The sequence below is a fragment of the Sminthopsis crassicaudata genome, chromosome 3 (genome assembly GCF_048593235.1).
Source record: "Sminthopsis crassicaudata isolate SCR6 chromosome 3, ASM4859323v1, whole genome shotgun sequence".
NCBI lineage: Eukaryota > Metazoa > Chordata > Mammalia > Dasyuromorphia > Dasyuridae > Sminthopsis > Sminthopsis crassicaudata.
In genome coordinates, this window is record NC_133619.1 from 227104469 (window position 1) to 227118653 (window position 14185).

The 14185-nt window shown below is 37.9% G+C and overlaps 1 protein-coding gene across 5 annotated transcripts in view; it reads left to right on the forward strand.

Annotated features, from left to right (window-relative positions):
- MAPRE3 (microtubule associated protein RP/EB family member 3) overlaps window positions 1–14185 on the forward strand; it is an 83495-nt gene that overhangs the window by 36195 nt on the left and 33115 nt on the right. Inside the window, exon 1 of one of the 5 annotated variants that reach the window (XM_074300134.1) lies at window positions 9369–9836. The exons of the other annotated variants lie outside the window; for them this stretch is intronic. The gene's annotated coding sequence lies outside the window, so the exon portion shown is untranslated. Of the gene's footprint in view, window positions 1–9368; window positions 9837–14185 lie in introns of those variants that run through there. 5 annotated transcript variants of the gene reach the window in all.

A 14185-nucleotide genomic window follows, 5' to 3' on the forward strand; every position in this document is an offset into this window, starting at 1 on the left:
AATTAAATTGTTTTGGAATTTTATTCTCCAACCATCATTCCAATGGACTTTCCTAAAGCTGCAACTTTGGCCAGAGTTGGAGCTTACAGGAAAGAAACCTTTAATTGCTGGCAGGGGTATAGAATGCCAATCCAGAAAAATAGCAAAAAAGTTCCCACCTTTAAAGTTAGGTAGGCGTGCAACAAGAAAATTGGATTTACACACATATGTTGTATCTAGGTTATACTGTAACACATTTAATATGTATGGAATTGCCTGTCATCTAGGGGAGGGAGTAGAGGGAAGAAGGGGAAAATTTGGAAAAATGAATACAAGGGATAAGGTTGTAAAAAAAAAAAAAATTACTCATGCATATGTACTGTCAAAAAAATATAATTATAAAATTAATTTTAAAAATTTAAAAATTAAAAAAAGTTAGATAGGAGAGTGAGAGAAAAAACATAGCCTGCTTTTCCCAGTGTGCTCATTTTGAAAGGTAGGCTGTGTATCTCTTTGCAAGGAGCTTAGGCAGGTTTAAGCAAGTGCCCTGAGACTAGAGGAAAAAAAAACTGAAAGCAGTTTGAAATCCCCTGTCCTTCTAGATAGCCTCATAAACATGCAAAAGCATAGGTCTCTTCAATTAAAAGGCTGTGACAGGAGGCACTGCTCTAAGGCAGGATGACCAAATCAGAGAAACCAAGTCTAGTTTTAAAATGTATGGAACACGAATGCTTCCTGAGAGGGCTAGAAGCTTTGGCTCCTTTAAGAGCCAAAGGTTCTGGGAGGAGCATGGCCTCATAGTCCAGATTCCTGTTAAACTTCTGTTAATTTAAAAGTTGGTAAAAATTTTTTCTGGAGATTTGAGAAGATTGAGTCCCCAATCTCCCCACTGTACAGTACCCCAGTAAGGGGACAGGATAGGAGTATTTAAATGACAGGTTACCAAGCCATATAGGAGAGGTCTGAAACAGGTCTTGGGTTTCTCTGCAACCCCTACTCTATGGGGGACGGGGAGGAAAGACCAGAGGTGTAGAGCGAGAATGAAGAAGAAAGAAATGGAATTTTCTTACCCAGCCGCTTCCCAAATAGTGAGGGTTCCTCTGTTGATTCTACATTGGAACTCGAGAAGGGGGACCTTGACCAAGCCCCTCTGGAGAGCAGGACGTTAAGGAGATGGCTCGATCCCTGTAGTTCCTGGGAGTAGCAGCCAAGGGTAGAACGAGATGTCTCCAAGGCTTGCTTTAATTACATGACCTTTCTCTCCTCATAGCTATAGCCTGATCATTAAAAACTCCAGCAGCTGTATGTAACAGTGGAGTGGGAGAATCTTGAGGGCTCAAGCTTGGCTTCTCTAGGTTTCTCTGTTTATCTCCCCAAGACAGATCAAAGAAAGTGCTAACCTTGGACCCCTGAGAGGGGTCCCCAGGTTTCTCCTTTGTCTGGGGGGCGTTCAGCTACCTTAAAGAGACACTTCCTCTCGAGTTTCAGAGTTTCTGCCTTAGGACAAGGCTTAAAATCAGAATCTTGGAAAAGCTGGAAGGCCCAGGATTCAGGGCAGATGAGAGAAAATGGAATTTAGGAGGGCCTTGAGATACAAAGGAAGGTTCCTTTGTCTCTGGAGGGGTTGGATAGAGGGAGTTTGAGTCCCTTCCAGCAAAACCTAAGCATCTTAAGCTTTCCAGTTAGGGGATTTTTCTCAAACCAAATATCTCTGCTCAAGGAAGGATTTTTAGAGGCAGAGGTGTTTTGCCTCATTGTAGACAGGTAAAAGCTTTTAGTTTTTCCCCAATTCTGGCAGCAACTCTCGTGTGTCTAGATGTCTCTAGAAACAGAGAGCAACAAAAGGAGGCCTTTTGTCGGTCCACAGCAATTCCCATGGGACGTCCCCCGAGAATTGTGTTCAAGTTTGGGGCTCTAACACGGTGGCTCAAGTCTAACCCCAGGTGCTTGGGCACCACTACAGAACAGAGAAGAAAAAAAGTTTGTTTTTTTTTACCTTATCCAGAGTTTGGGGATTTCCTGGTTCCACTATCACTAGGAATAGTGTGACAAAAGGAGGCTTTTTGTCAGAAAATGCAGATATTCTCCCTGGGAGAATACTGCTCACAGCCCAAACCCATGTCCACTATCTTTAGAGATAGAGTGAGACAAAAGAAGCTTGAGATTTCCCAGTCAGGGAACCATCAACATGATGCGGTTTGAGTGATCTCAGTACCTGTTGGTCTAGAGGTTAGTAGCAATAAGAGAGTTGTTAAGAATCCTCTTTAAATCAGCCTCAGGTTTAGAGTAAAAGAATTCACTTGTTCCTGTATTAATAGGATTATAATAGGATCTTAAATAGAAGGATTAGGATTCTAGAGAGCTTTTGACCTTCTCATCTATTCCTTTGGTTTCAGTAAAGACCTCTGTATAAGTGACTATTATAAAATTCCAAACCTGTCCCTCTGCCCAGCTTCCCTTTTTTTTTTTAATAGCTCCAGCACCCCAAAATCAGAGTAATTTTTGGCTCCCCCAACCAATTGTCAAATCCTTTCAATTCTATATCCTTAATATTTCTGAAATCTATCCTTTCTTCTCATACTATCACAATACTAGTTCAGGATTTAATCACCATGCACCTAGATTATTGTAATAGGATCTTAACTGGACTCCCTGTTTTCAATTTTTCCCATTTTTTTGCATGATCCTCACAATCATATTCCTAATGCATGTTTCCCCAGTGGGTAAGAGTCACTTCAGTGACTCCCCATTGCCTATAGGGCAAAGTACCAAGGCAGTAAGCTGACACTGAAGGCCCTTCCAAATTGGACTATTTTTTAAAAATCATCCACTATGATCAGCCTTCCTATATCCCTTCTTTGAACCTTCCTTTGATCTCAACATAACTGTTCTGTTAACAGTTTCTCATCCACTTTCAGTTCATTCTGAGACTTAGCTGCTACTCTTTTGTAATTCATTCTCAGTTATGTGCCATTAATTCCATGTTCTATATATTTTTAATTAGTTAAAAAGTTGTCTATATATGTCTACATCAAATTTTAGATAGTTATTTACTTTCTCATAGAAATTGTCAACAGAATTTTAGCACTTCTCATCCATCATGAGCCAACTTCCCTTGTAAAATTTTAGGCTATGAGATCCTACAGTTAAGTTTTCTCTAAACTCTTTGAAGTCTGTTTTACTCAAATTTCCCAATCATTTCTATTTCAATAGTACTTAAAGCATAGTATTTGGCATATAATGAATATGATTAACAAATACTTATTAACTTCCGTATTGGTCAGAATCAGGTTCAGAATATCAGTTTCCTTTATTGTTTCTGGTACTTTTTAAAGAACAAAAGTGTTGTTAAAGGAAATTTTTAAATTATTCATATCTTTATTTTTGGCAATGAATTCTAGTAAATAGACAGATGGCTGAAATCCCTCCTTGATGCTATAATATGCATCCATGAATTAATGTAAAAGCATTTACTAAAGCACTTACTATGTGCAAAACACTGAGAATAGAAACAGAAAAGGGAAGATAATCCCTGCTACCAAGGAATTCATATTTTAATGAAGGAAACACAAATAAGAGGTTTCAGTGGCGAGTTAAAAAGGCCTTCTACTGCTGATAAGTAGTTCTCAATCTTCCCATCTGCTTTCCACAGCAACTTTTATAAACCTTTTCATTCCTCCTCAATCCTCCCAGGGTTCCCCCTACCTCCATACTCTTAGCTGAGAGCTTTGTCTCATATTTTATAGAAAAAAGTCAAGACCATTCACCATGAGTTTTTTCTTCTTCATCTCTTATCACTCAGATATCTTCTGCACTTTCTCTCCTTCATCCATTTCATGAAGAAAGATGTGGCTGACTAACCCCTCTCCTTATTCAGGTGATCTCATTCCATTCCCTCTTCTCCAATAAATTGCTTTCTCTATCAGCCTCCTCCCATCATGCTCCTTTTCTATTGCCTCCAAATATATCTATGTCTCTTCTATCCTCAAAAAACCCTTACTTGATCTTCCCATTCCTGCAATTGTTCTGTATCTCTTCTGTCCTTTGTAGCTAAACTCCTTGAAAAGGCCATCCACAATAAGTATAATGCTGGAGAAACTGAGCAAGATTCCCAATATAAAACTGCTTTTCCTATCATATTTCAAATAATGAAACAGCATAGTTTCTTTCTCTCCTTCTGGCCCCATGTGGCTATTATTCCCAATGGCCTTCTCCTAAGCTCCAACTTGGCCAGAGTTGAAGCCTTCAGAAAAGTCAGATCCTTTTTGCTACATACTTTACCTAATTAGAGGCCTTTCAAGCAAGTTAACATAACTTCACTTAACAGGCTATTGTTCTTTTAAGATCTTATACTTAAAGATAACTAAATCTGGCATGCAAAGGCAATAGTAAAATTATTTCCCAAATTTAGACTCATCCTAAAATTCTTAATAATAATTAATAATCAAATGTTTTCTCCAGCTGAAGTTCAGAATTAAACTAAGTACAGTTGCAACATTGAAATAACCAATTCCCAAATTTCTTGATCATTTTTCTTAAATTTAACAGAGCTCTTAAATTAACAAAACAGACAAACAAATTACACAGAACACACAGACTGTGCAGTCACAACATTTAACACAGACCAGGGGCTATCTAGAAAGAATAGCCCTGAGGGAAGTTGTCGGCTCCAGTCTTCCCTCCCATAATCCAAACGGAGCCTTTTTTTTTTTTTTTTTAGCCAGATGTTTTAGCCAGACACCCAAATTTATACTCTGGAATACCCAGAGTTCTGCCAACTGGCACACAGAACCAGATGTGTCTTAAGACACCCAAGTAGGATCCCCTGCATCCAGAAGACCCCAGTCCCAGAATTTATGCCCTTCAGCATTTCATAATTCTGGGAATCCAGATGCTAGCATATAAACAGAATAGAATAGGTCTTAAGACTTAACCAGATGGTACCCCAAAAGGTACCCAGGCAGACTTACTCTCCTGTGGCCAAAATGGGGGTGTCTACCATCAGGCTGTTGTGGCTGGAAATTGCTGTCTTTCCTGGAGGCTCTGGAAAAAAATCCAAGGGGGCATGGCTCCTCAAGGCCAAGAATTCAGATCTACAGCCACCCCGAGGTCCAAGGCAGAGACAGGAAAGTCTATCTCTAATCCTGCTCATTTTCTATCATCTTACTGGGGCCTCCAAAATGTAATGCTGGAGAAACGAACGAAATTAGAGAGTATTTAACAATTTATTAAAATGAGAGAGATTTACTGGGACCAAATGGATCCATGGTTTGGTCTCAGGGCTGAATGAGACTATGATCTCCAAGAATCCAGCAGAAAATGTCAGGTACAAGATTCTTTTATAGAGTAACAAGAACAATGACATAATGGAGGAGGTACCTGGATAGAGATAACCTAATGGGGAGAGGCACCTAGGATGACATAATGGGAGGTACTGGAGAGGCTCCGGATATTCTAATGACATCTAAAATAGAAAAAGACCTTTATCCCTTTCAAACATTAAGAGGGAATGATTATAGCCTAAGGTCTAAGATATAAGACCTTTATCCTAACATTAAGAGGAAATGGTTATAACCTGAGACCGAGAAACTGAATAGGACAGTTAGGGAAACTGGGCCAGGACATTAAAAGGGAATTGTGGCACAACATAGGGACATCTACTTTCTCTCCCTTCACTCTCTTTTTAACCCTTTACAATCCAGTTTCTAACCTTATCTGTCCAAAATTACCAATGATCTTTTAATTGCCAAATCTAATAGTCTTTACTTAAATCCCAATTATCCTTGATCTTTCTGCAGTCTTTGATAAAGTTGATTACCTTCTTGTCTTTGATACTATCTTCTTTCTAGGTTTTCAAAATACTATTCTCCCCTAGTTCTTCTCCTACCTATTAAACAATTGTCCTGTCTCCTTAGTTGGATCTTTATCCAGTTTGCTCCTTCTAACTCTTCACTAAGACAAACCCCAATCCTTGTTCAGCTGATCCCATTCCATTCCCTCTCCTCCAACAGATTGCTTTCCCTGTCATCTCCCCCATCATATTCCTTCTCTATTGCCTATGTCTCTTCCATTCTCAAAAAGCCCTCACTGATCTTCCTATCTCCACAATCTGACCTGGGCCTTTTCCTGTTTGGTGATTTCATAAACTCCCCTGGATTTAACTACAACCTTTATGCTGATGATTCTCAAACCTACCTATCTTGTCCCAAACTTTCTGCTAACCTCCAATTTCTCATGTCCAAATATCTCTCAGAATTATGCTGCTAGCAAGGTTAGTAATCTGAGAATGCTATATTGATAATCCTGAGGCTTTGGGGCTTATGGCATTGATAGTAACTGCTCATTGGTTAGTGCTGGTGGTGGCAAAGTATGTGGGCCCTTTCTTCATAGTGTTTGCTCTTCTTAGTGATGGCTGAAAGGCCTGAGCTAGGAGGAAGATTGGTGAGGAGCCTTGTTAGTCCAAGAGCTCTGGTTTAGAGTTCTGGGGAATCTTCACTACAGCTGAAAGGATGTGATAATTGAAGTGGAAATGGTGGTTTGATTACCTTGTACATGCTGACTCAATACTTTTGTTGCTCCATGATAGGTTTGTGATGAATTTCTTTAACTAATACTGATGAGATTAGGGTTCCTGCTGGTCAGGGAATTAAATGATAAGGTTAGTGGCAGATTCAGGGTTCAGGGAATGAAGAGGTTTGTCTCCCCTAGATTTCCCCTAGGATTTGGCACAGGGTAGGGAGTTGTGGGAATCCCTTCGAGTGGTGCAGAGATCCTTTGTAAAGGAATTTATGAACCTGAAAAGCTAGACTGGTAAAAGAAGTTTATTATTGGCATTGGAAAGTCAGCCTTTGCTACGCATGAATAGAAAGACTGAATTCCTTGGTGGTAAAGTAAAGTTTCTAGTGGAGGAGTCCTGGCAGAGAGATAGAGAATTTGAGCAGAGAAATCCCGACAGAGAGATATAAAGTCTTGTTAAGGAAATAGGTAAGAAAGATAAAGAGAGAGTAATGCTGAAACAGAATATCATTTTAGCAGGCAGAGGTTGCTGCTACACCAGGGGAAGAAATTCCTTGGCATGTTAGGTTCTCTGCAAGGACTGAGCCCCAAGTTAGCTCATTTTATAATTGAGGCTTTGGCTCAAGTTGGGGTTTGCTCTTGTTGGAGGCTGCTGCAGCTTGAGCTGGAATTTGAATAGAGAATCTTAGAATTGAATGAGTGTCTTTAGGCTGATCTTTAATTCAATGGAAAGCTTAATCAGTAGTGAGTGTTATCAATGGAGGTGGTGCCCATCTCTCAGGATAACCTAATGAAGCTATCAGGGTCTTTTACCGAGGCCAGGATTCAAGGAGACTTTCTCCTTGAAGGAGTTTTAGAGAGTTTGGTGTCCCCCCCCTCATCAATAATATCTGTTTCTCCCTTCTGAGTGTGTAATAGCTAGCATACTTCTACCACAATACTAGTTCTGCTTCTTCCTTTGGTCCTCATTCAGCTATTCCTCAGTTGGTTTGCCATTTTCTTTTTTTCTTTCTTTTTTTTTTTCTGAGGCTGGGGTTAAGTGACTTGCCTAGGGTCACACAGCTAGGAAGTGTTAAGTGTCTGAGACCAGATTTGAACTCGAGTCCTCCTGAATTCATGGCTGGTGCTCTATCCACTGCACCACCTAGCTACCCCCTACTTTTGCCATTTTCTAACATGCCACCATCAATCCCTTTCCCACCTTCATTTTCCTCTCCATGAAATATAATCAAGTTACAAAGACCTGAATTCAAATCCAGCTTGAAGTGTTTACCAGCTGTTTGACCCTAGAAAAGTCACTCAACCTCTCTGTCTTATTTTCTCTATCTGTAAAACGGAAGGAGTACTAGCCCCTACTTCCTAAGATAATTGTAGGATATTATAATATGAACAATAATAATATCACATATAATATCACCATCCCTAGGACTTCCCAGATCAAAACACACTCCCCTATTTTTCATCGCTTTTTCTTCTCTACTTTGATTCCGCTACTTTATTACCTGTGAAACCTTGGTTATTTAACTTTTTAAGGCCCTTGTTCCTTATCTATAAAATGGGAGGTTTAGACTACATGGCTCCTAAATTCCCTTCCAATTCTAAATCAATGATTCTCTGATCTTTCTGGTTTGCATGAATATAGCTATCCTTTTTTTTTTTTTTTTCTATCTCTTTGGGCTAAGTTAATCACTTTTAGTGCCATATTTCAATCATAATTCATATTTTACAATCTCAGTAGAATTGTTATTGTTATTTTATTATATTGTTGTTGCTTACCTGTACTAGGATCTCTAGTTTCCCCAAGTTGTTTAGATATACTTGGTGCAATTAAGCATTTATTGAGGCCATGGGTTTTTATTGCTGGTTCCTTTCATGGATTTTTGTCTCCTGTGAATTTCTGGCTGTTTCTACATCTATGTTTTCTTCCTGATGTTATAATACTCTCTCTGTCCTTTGGGCTTAGTAGATCTATAAAAGCAGTATTTTCCCTCCCTTTTCTTTAAAGCTGCTTTGATTAGTTTAGCAAGCTACCAGACCAAAACATTTTGCCAGCCTGTGTTGTTATTACATGCCTTAGTCAAGAGTTTATTATGCTTATATTTAAGATATAGATCAGAAATCTAAATCTTGTTTTCATGCAATCAGCTACCTATTAGATCTATCTTTTCTGAAGTTTTGCTTTTAAACAATGGTGATAAAAATATTACTTGTGTCCTTTTAAGGACTTCAGGTTGGGTTTTATTATTGCTCTTGCTTTGTTTTGATTTTGCCAGGAATTAAAAGAGTCTTAGAAATACTTTTGAGGTTTTTTTTTAATATTTTTATGATAGATTATGTTTTATACCATCTATCTGAGATTCCCATATATAGCTCCCTTGTCCCCATCTTTCAAATTAATTACTTTAATAACAAAAAGAATAAGACCTGGGACCAACCACTAAAAAAGCTACAATTGCATACTATTCCTCATCTTAACCAATTTCTCTCCCCTTCACTCAATCCACTCACTTTCACTACCATTATGATCCAAGATTTACCTGGCTCCCCCCAAAATATCCTAGTATAATGAAAGCATCACAAAGACATACTCTATATACAGTGTCATGGACTACCTGCTCCTTTTCTACAAAGTTCCTTCTATTTGTCTTACAGTACTGACAGACTGGACCACTAAGATGTTCCCTTGTCTCTTCATGCTTTCTCCAATTTGTGTATTCTAGCCTCTAGGCCTGGAACAAACTTCCTTTGCATATCTGCCAGTTGAAACTCTTATCTTCCTTCAAGGTCCAGCTTAGGTTTCTAACGTCTTTCATGAAAATTTCCCTGATTCCTGCTTCCTTTTATCACCTCTTACCACCAAATACCACCATTCTTCTGCCTCAGATTTATCATAGCTTCTTTCAAGACTGCTCCTTTGCACTTGTCACATTCTATCTTGTATCATACATTTCTGTATCTCTTCACCACCACTATTAATATTCCTCTATTAATGATTTTTGTCTTCAGAGAAAGACCTGATATCATGTCCTTTTTCAGCTTCAGTCCCTAACACCTAGCATAGGTGCTTAATAGTTGTATGTTCAATTGAATTATGAAATCACAGAAAAGAAAGTGACCTCAGAAATTTATTTCATCCCCCTAGTTACAAGCAGTTTAAATGTAAACCTTCTAATTTAGGTTACTGTTTTCTGACCTCAGTGGCAGCTCTCATGCATTTTAGGTGGTGGCACCTCAGTTCTCCACCAGCCCACATATAGTAGAACCCTAGCTGGGGAACAAGGGAGGAAACCATCAACACCTCCAGCAGTACACTGGTGGGAATGGACCCTGCTATCCCTAAGGTAAGGATGGCCTTCAAATTTAAAGATCCCCAAGAAAGGAGATTCCATATTTCCCTTTGGAAGCCTTTCAGAATTCAACAACTCTATTCTTAGTAAGCTTTTCTGTGTTTCTAATAAACATTTAAATCATATAGAGATGGAAATGAAAGGCTTTTTAGAAGAATAGTCAGACTTAGTGCCTAAATCAGAACATAAGCACCTAGGATTATGGGTTTTAAACTGAGTGATCTTAGAGATCTTCTAACCTAACTTGGCTCATTTTACAAATGAAGAAACTAAGTTCCAAATAGATTTAAAAAAAAAAAAAAGGCAGAAGGGGAAGGAGTATTTGTTGAATTTGAGGAATGAGATTTAATTCATTCAACAGATATTCATTAAACACTATGCTAAATGCTGAGGGTTATAAAATTGAATAATAAATAAATAAGGTTCAGTCCCTGATCTCTAAGACTTAATACCTAGAGGGATTAATTCAAGGCTGATGGTTTAAGGCAAGGGTTCTCAAACTAAGGCCCACCAATTTATGGCAAATGGTCTGAGGGGCGGAGACAGAGTGTGAGTTTTTGTTTTTACGATAGTCCAGCCCTCCACCAGTCTGAGGGACAGTGAACTGGCCCCCTATTTAAAAAGTTTGAGGACCACTGGTTTAAGGCATGAAGGTTGAGAGACTGTATCAGTTAGGAGAATCAGAGAACAAGTGTAGGACTTTGGCAGATGAAGCTGTGGAAAGGACATGCTCTGCCAAGAACAGAGAATTGCCCCAGGCTTAGTGGAGTATATTCCAACACTGGGCTACTTAGGATGAATTGATCTCCCAGCCTGCCTCTCTTTTCCTCATCTTTAGATCCATAGATCCACTAGGAGGCATTGAGGAAGAGCCCTGTCAGAGGCTTGGGGTTAACAAACTTAACACACCAGCCATTTATCTTTTACACGATCTGTCTTCTCATCAGTAAAATAAGATTGTGGTGAAGGGCCTCCATGGTCCTTTTCAGCTCTAGATTGGAAGAGAACCAGCGCCCTCATTTTACAGATGTGAGGACTCCAGAGTGCCATCTCCAGAGTGACAGGGGTAGTTAAGCTGACACGGAGCTGAGATTTAAGCTTTTCTACTACATCATATTGCCTCCCTCCATTGTTCCTATTCTTTCCTTTTCTCCCACTTAGCTAAATTGGACATTTTCCTCTTTCCCTTTTTGAATCCATTTTAAACACTAACTTTTTTGGTGTTTGCTATCTTCCAAAAAATGTCACAGTACATTTCAGAGACCTCTGAAGTAGACAATTCCTTTAGGTTTTAAGTTGTTACTTAAGATCGTGCCTTACTAGTAATTCATTTATTATTCACTTTATAACCTACAATACTTATTGCAATGCCTAATTAGTAGAGGCTTAATGAATATCAGCCAAATGAATTAACTCTCATTCCTCAAATTCAACAAGATCAAGTCCCAAACTTGCCTACTTTCTCTATTGTTTAAAAAAAAAAAGTATCGGAGCGCAATTTCCTTACCAGCTCAGTAGTCACTTCATTCTGCTGTTGCCTCATTTTATTTTTCCTCTTTACTAGATGCTTATCTTTTCTTATGAGTCTTATCAACACTATAACTTGTGAGTTTATTGATCTTGTGTAATATTTTATTTTGAATTTTGTGATATCTGGTGCCTATTAATGACTTTTGTGGGTAATATTCAGTACTGTTTAGACCCACCATAAAGTCTCAGTATGAAGCTTGATGAGAAATAATGAAGTCAAGATTTTGCGTAGTCCTGACTTTGTCCTTCAAAGTGATAAAAGAAAAAAAAAAACAAAAAACCCAAGATGTATTCACTTGATTAATGAGGGGGAAAGACATAAACAAAGGAAGAAAGTGTTAAGACAATTAAATTCTAGAAGCTAAGAATGAGAAATTTGAACTTGCCTGGAAGGCTTTAGGAAGCTAAAAAGGGTTTTGTTGAGTGTAGCACCAGGTTTTCAGTAACAGAGAAATAAGGTGGTCTTTAGCACTACTTGGTCAAGGCTTCTTTTTTGTCAGATTCTTTTTAATTACTCACTGTTGATAAGGACTCATAATCACCCAAGATTTCTTTTTTAGAATTTGATGTGCCTTTTAATGAATTGTTCTTTACTTAAATTATATACATTCTTTTATCCAACTAGGAAAAATGATTCCAATTATTTATTTGCTGTTTCCTTTTGAAAAACATTTGAGGTTATTGAACTATCTTGACCATATTATTATATTACTGCTTCATGGTCCCTATTTCTGTGCTTCTAGAACATGATATTGAAGAGGGAACCCCAAAACTGAAAATCCTTAAAGGAGAAAATCTCCTTCGACTCTGCCTCTGTTAGAGGACTCCACCCCAAGCACTAACAGTTTCGTCTTTGTTATCTGGGTGGGGTCGGCTCAGTCCTGAAACCCATTAAATTCAATTCAAATTCTAGCCCTAGCTGAAATCCAGGGAGGAGCCAACCTAGGAATCCACCCAGGAGCTCCCTTAGGCTTGTAGCCAAAGCCCCTATCATAAAAGAGCCAAACTAAAACCCTCTCTTTGCAGAGGTTCCAAATATGCTAGCCATACCATGCTTGGCACCCCCAAGGAGCTTCTGCCCACTGGAATACTGTTTCCAGTACCCTCTTATCTTTACCCTCACTTATTTCCTTACTTCCAATCCCCATAATAAACCTCTTTTACCAGTCTAGGTTTTTGGGTCTGTAAGTTCCTTTACAGAGAACTGTTTGCGCCACTAGAAGGGAATCCTCAGAACTCCCTACCCTTGCACTGTCACTAGACCTTATTTAACTCCCTGACCACCAGAAATTTCATTTGGGTACCTCAAATCTAAATCTCATCAATATCAATAAGAGCTTTTGTCTCCTGGGATGGGAAATGCCACCTGCATCCAAAGAGAGAACTATGGAGGCTGAATATGGATCAAAACATAGTATTTTCACTTTTTTTTATTTTTGATTTGTCTATTTTTTCTATCTCATGGTTCCCCCCCCCCTTTTTGGTCTGTTTTTCTTGTACAATATGACAAATATGCAAATACGTATAAAAGGATTGCATATATTTAACCTATATCAGATTGTTTTTGTCTTGGACAGGGAAAAGATGAGAGAGGGAGGGAGAAAAATTTGGAACACAGAGTCTTACAAAAATGAATGTTAAAACTATTTTATATGTTTTTAGAAAAATAAAATACTATTGAGAAGGGAAAAAAAGCTTTTGTCTCAAATCTACTTGACTTTTGGGATAAGTACAATAAAGTGATAGTACCATTAATACTTAAATGTTTTTAACAATAGGTTTCTTAGGGTCATAAGATATCTAGTAGTGTTTTTTGAGGTGTATTAAAGTAAATATTCCTGAGAAGCCTGTGTCATTAAGCTTCTTAATGACAATATAGAACTGAATTTTTATTTGATGAATGACTTACCCTATTTTTACTTCAATTAATTTTAAAACCTTGCCTATCTTATTTTAAAATCAGATAAGAGAATATTACTTTCTCCTTTAAAAAATGTCAACTAAGTTGTTTTTATATCTTTGTGACTCCTAAATGATATTTTTCTATGGATCATTGGTCATCAGTAGAAATAAAATTATTTACTCCAGTACTAATTAATAATCATTTATCGATAATAACACCTGATTACACCTTGAAGTGTAATTTATAAATGAATACCTGGAAGAGTAATCTATAAATGCCAGCAGTTCTATGGAAAACATTGAAAATGATAATCCAAAACTATTTTTCAGCAAATATGAGCAACATTTTTAAAAGAAAAAAATTAAATGTCTAATATATTATAGTTAAAAATTAGATAAAGTAACATGGTATAGTGAAAAGAATGCTTCATTTGCAAAAACTTGGATTTGAATATACTATGACCTTAGGAAAGCTCCATCTTTTCTGAGTTTCAGTTTCCTTCTTTGTAAATGAAGGAATGAGACCATTTCAGCACAATCCAGTGAAGACAGTCTAGCTTCTTTTTGTATGCCCACATAACCATTCTGGATCCCACAATTTCATGTTTATTAAAAATTATAACCATCTTCCCCTTCCTCCAATTCGACAGTCCAGATGTGACTTTTTCAAACAAGTTCAACAAGTTCAATGTGACTTCCATTAGTTGAACTTTATAACAATAGTTCTATTTATCTAAGAAACCAGATATCCACATGGAAACTACTTAGTATCCTAAGTAGTTAATTCTAGGATTTTACTCTGCACCAAGCTGATACAAAATTGCCTTCTCATCACATTAGGAGTTCATGTAGGTATATTCTATAGGTTCTGTTGCATTGACCTCCACAAAGATGAATCCCTTTTAGAAAAT